We start from the raw sequence: 5,535 nt of genomic DNA, 5'->3' as shown, positions 1-5,535 counted from the left end.
TATCCAAGTCGATGATCTGGCATGTCTTGCAGAGATTGCCCTGGCAGGGTTGTGTGGTGTCGTGGTCGCTGTTCTGAAGGCTGGGTAATTTGCTGCAAACAATGGTTTGTTTGAGGTTGCGCGAGCTGGTGTTGAAGGCCAAGTAGTGCGGGTGTGGGGGATGACCTTGGCAAGAGTTCATCTCATTGATGATGGTTGAGGCTGCGAAGAAGATGTCGTAGTTTCTCCGCCCCAGGAAGTACTGGACGACGAAGGGTACTCTGTCAGTGGTGTCCCGTGTTGTGCTTCTGAGGAGGTCGGTGCGGGTTTTTTGCTGTGGGCGCGTTGAACTGTCGATCGATGAGTCCGAGCGCCATATCCCGTTCGTAACGAGAGCATCTTTCAGCATCTGTAGGTGTCTGTTACGCTCCTCCTCATCTGAGCAGATCCTGTGTAGTACGGAGGGGGCTTGTCCATAGGGGATGCTTCTTTAATGTGTTTTGGGTGAAAGCTGGAGAGTGGAGCATCGTGAGATTCTCTGTGGGCTTGCGGTAAAGCAAAGTGCTAGGTGACCATCCTTGATGGAGATGAGTGTGTCCAAGAATGCAACAGAATTTGGAGAATAGTCCTGGTGAGTCTGATGGTGGGATGGAATTTATTGATCTCATCGTGTAGTCGTTTCAGTGATTCTTCGCTGTGGTCCAAGAAAAAATGTCATCGATGTATCTGGTGCATAACATCGGTTGCAGGTCCTGTGTGGTGAGGAAGTCTTGTTCAAACCTGTTGGACTTTAACCTGGTGTTGTAAGACTTCTACTGTGCTCACCCCAGTCCAACGCCGGCATCTCCACATCATCAACAATCATTGTCAGCTCCCTGGTTTGCAGCTGTGGAGCTTCTCCCTCCCTCCTGGGAACAAGAAATGGAGAGCTGACACTATAAATCCAAGGGGGCAATTCGGACAAATTTATTTATCACAGATTTAGAATGCAACTCATTACCATGGAAAGGAGTTGAGGAAAGTGCTGAGATGTTTTCAAAAGGAAATGGGACAAGCACATGAGAGAAAATGGAATTGAAAATCAGCTGAAAGGCTGAGATTGGATAGGTGTGACAGTCGGAGATGTGTGCCGAGTATTGACAGCAGCAGAATCTGTGACAGAATGGCCTGGTTGTATTTGACAGAGTCAGCTCACTGGGCTAAATCGCTGGCTTTTAAAGCAGACCAAGCAAGCCAGCAGCACAGTTCGATTCCCGTACCAGCCTCCCCGGACAGGCGCCGGAATGTGGCGACTAGGGACTTTTCACAGTAACTTCATTGAAGCCTACTCATGACAATAGCTATTTTCATTTTTCATTGATTCATCAGGACCGGCCTTTCAACGTGGAAAGAGAAATGTTTGTCTGTTTTGTCTTTCAGAAAAAATTTCAAAAATCACTGTATTGGAAAAGCACCGAGACACAGACATCTAAGTAATTGTCCACAATTAGTTGGAACTGAGCTTTAACCAATCACACAGCATGAAATTAAATTGCAGCATTGACATCAGGGAGACACCGTACTCAGGCTTCAACTGATGATCCAAGTTGGAGAGACATAAGGACATTCGCACCAAAGGAATCAGGAAAGCAGCAACAGGACATTCAGCCCCTGAGCCTGTTCCACCATTTAATAACATCACGGCTGGATCGTGACCTCAAATCTGCATCCCACCTACACCTGATAATCTGTCAATAACCATGGAGAAACCGTGGAAATGTGGGGACTGTGGGATGGGATTCAATTACCCATCTGAATTGGAAACTGTCGACGTATTCACACTGGGGGAAAGGCCATTTACCTGCTCCGTGTGTGGGAAGGGATTCACTCGGTCATCACACCTCCTTAGCCACCAACTTGTTCATACTGATCAGAGACCTTTTAAATGTGCTGACTGTGAGAAGAGTTTTAAAAGTAACAAGAATTTACTGGTACACCAACGCACTCACACAGGGGAGAGGCCCTTCATCTGCTCCGTGTGTGGGAAGGGATTCACTCAATTATCAATCCTCCTGAGACACCAACTTGTTCATACTGATCAGAGGAGTTTTAATTGTGCTGACTGTGAGAAGATCTTTAAAAGTAAACAGAATCTGCTGAAACACCAGCGAGTTCACACTGAAACAGAATCATAGAATTTACAGTGCAGAAGAAGGGCATTTGGCCCATCGAGTGAATCATAGAATTTACAGTGCAGAAGGAGGCCACTCGGCCAATCGAGTCTGCACCGGCTCTTGGAAAGAGCACCCTACCCAAGGTCAACACCTCCACCCTATCCCCATAACCCAGCAACCCCACCCAACACTAAGGGCAATTTTGGACACTAAGGGCAATTTATCACGGCCAGTCCACCTAACCTGCACATCTTTGGACTGTGGGAGGAAACCGGAGCACCCGGAGGAAACCCACAGAAACACTGTGACAACGTGCACACTCCGCACAGTGACCCAAGCCGGGATTCAAACCTGGGACGCTGGAGCTGTGTAGGAAGAGTGCTAACCACTGTGTTACCAAGGGTCAGTGCAGACGCGATGTGCCGAATGGCCTGGTCTGCACTGTAAATGATACGATTCTGGAAGTTGTATGATAAACAGTTTAGTGAGAATTGCGACAAAGGAGCAAAGGGTAAGTCTCACAGACAAGATGAGCGCTGAGAGAGCATGATGGGAAACAGCAGGAAAAGAGGGGAAAGATGTGAGTTCAGAATTTGTACAAGAAAGGTCTTCGAGGCAGTTTTACTAGTGGTTTAGTGGAAGAGGAGCTGTAGAATCAGCTGATCAGATTGTTTCAATGGGTGAGGTTTTCCAGCCCTTCCGGATGGCTGGATCTTCCAGTCCCACAGATCTCTCGGTCTGCTGTTCCGGTTCATTGGTTGTCTCATTGGGTTCGCTGTAGGCCTCTTGGGGTCTGTGGAAAAACTCCCGGTGCCTCATTCGCCTGATGAATTCCCTGGAGTGGAGAAACTATGACATCTTCTTCGCAGCCTTCGACATGTCATCGATGAAGACAAACATCTTGCCAAGACCATCAACACTGCTTGCCTCCAAACAACTGTACAACCTCAGACCATTGATTGCAGCAAACTACCCCAGCATTCAGGAGAACAGTGATCATGACACCACACAACTCTGCCATGGCAACCTCTGCAAGACGTGCCAGATCATCAACATGGGTACCACCATTACACGTGAGAACAAGTGTAATGGTGCGACTCGGCTAACGTTATCTACCTCATACTCTGCAGCAAAGGATGTCCCGCGGCGTGGTACATTGGCGAGGCCATGCAGACGCTGCGACAACGGATGAACGGACATCGCGCAAAAATTGCCAGGCAAGAATGTTCCCTTCCAGCCGGGGAACACTTCAGCAGTCAAGGGCATTCAGCCTCTGATCTTCGGGTAAGCGATTGGCCTTCAGGATGCACGGCAACGCAGAATGGCCGAGCAGAAACTGATAGCCAAGTTCCGCACACGTGAGTACGGCCTCAACCGGGACCCTGGATTCTTGTCACATTACATGCGCTTGCAAAATCCTACCAACTGTCCTGGCTTGAGACAATTCACACCTCTTTAACCTGTGATTGTCCCTCTCTCCAGTTGCACCGTATGGACCTGTAAAGACTTAATTTCCCTGCAAAGACTCGCATTCAAAGTACCATTTTGCATCATTGAATTTTTCTGCATATAGAACATACAGCACAGAAGGAGGCCATCAGCCCATCGAGTCTGCACTGACCCACTTAAGCCCTCACTTCCACCCTATTCCTGTAACCCAATAACCCCACCTAACCCTTTTGGACACTAAGGGCAATTTAGCATGGCCAATCCACCTAACCTGCACGTCTTTGGACTGTGGGAGGAAACCGGAGCACCTGGATGAAACCACGCAGACACTGGGACAATGTGCAGACTCCGCACAGACAGTGACAGCGGGGAAGCGAACCTGGGATCCTGGCGCTGTGAAGCCTAGTGCTATTCACTTGTGCTACCGTGCTGCCCATCTGTGTTTGTGGAACTCACATGTTCACTGACCTGAGGAAGGAGCTACACTCCAAAAGCCAGTGATTCGAAACAAACCTTGTTGACTTTAACCTGGTGTTTTAAGACTTCTTACTGTGCCCACCCCAGTCCAACGCCGGCATCTCCACATCATAAATCAGAAGGCATTTAATGCTTCGGCCAATTTCGAATCAGACAACCTTTCACTCGTTAGGTGAATGTGATAACCTCTACGCTACAGAATCAGCTGGCAGCACAGTAACAATGGCCCTGTGCAACATGCAACTGCACAGTCCTGCTGCAGCTTTCAATGCTTCAGCTGAGAGGTGTTGTTGAAAACTCACCACTGTTCTTAGAATTCACTCTGTACCAAAAAGGGTCGATATTCTAAATGGCGGAAAGGGATTCTCACTCCCTGACTCCGATGCAAGCTTTGCTAGGTGCTATTCAGGTCAAACTATATTTTCAAATTATCCCCCGGTATAACCCATACCTTCACCGAAGAATTTACCTACTTACCCCTCAGTAGCATTGATATCCTGGGTCCTGCGTTGCTGAGTAAGTAGAGTAGGCTAATAACCATTGTTTCAGGTTAAAACTTTTAAGTTATTTTATTATTATTCTTTTCTTTTCGAAGATGCAATCACTGTCTTTACAGAAAAGTAAAAAGATCTTGCTTCCTGATCCTTCGGTTGGCTGAAGGGACCTTCAGGCCCAACTTGACAATCAACCTTCTTTTTAAATCTGGTCTACTTAAATGTCTTCGCTGGTGAGCTTGGTTGCCATGTCCTATCTTTCCCATGTACCGAGCTGTGAGAGCTGGCTATCTCTGAGCTGACTCTGCCTCCTCTTTAAATTCTAGTCTTCCTTAGATGTATAGCTGTTTTAGCTCGGCTGCTATGTCTTATCTTCCAATGACCGAGCTGACTGCTTGCTTCTCTTGTTCCTTCTCTGCTTCTCTCTCTCTCCCTCTGCTTCTGCTAGTTCCTGTTCTGGGCTCTGGGTTTATATTCTCTTTCTAACAGTTATTAAGTTTTTATGACTTTATTGTAAAGTAACTTTTATTTCACTTTGATTGTTAAAAGTATCTTTGATCTAAACATTCTAGTACAACTAAGTATTCATTTTGACATGACCTCACCTCTCAGGTCTCTGATTACATTGTTTCCTTTGTGATGTTCAAAGTTCCTTTGTGATATTCAAAAATGCTTTGGTTTCAATATGTGTTACTTTTAATTCCTGTCATTTCTATAGTTTTATTTTCCAATTGTGTGCCCAGCTCATATTTTGATTTTGGCTTTAAATTATATTTCTCGTAGACTGATAGTCTCCAATTTTCTTAATTTACCTGATATCGGCAGAAACCTCACACCTAGAATTCTAACAAATCCAACTGAACCTCATCCTTTCCTTTCCAGCTGCTTACTAAGAGAGTTAATTTAAATGAAGGTGTGAATCATTGCTTTTAGCGTAATGCTAAAATCCACTTGGTTATAACTTGAAAGGTTTACATTTATCA

The sequence above is a fragment of the Scyliorhinus canicula genome, unplaced genomic scaffold (assembly GCF_902713615.1).
Source record: "Scyliorhinus canicula unplaced genomic scaffold, sScyCan1.1, whole genome shotgun sequence".
Classification (NCBI taxonomy): domain Eukaryota; kingdom Metazoa; phylum Chordata; class Chondrichthyes; order Carcharhiniformes; family Scyliorhinidae; genus Scyliorhinus; species Scyliorhinus canicula.
This window is presented reverse-complemented; position numbering follows the sequence as displayed.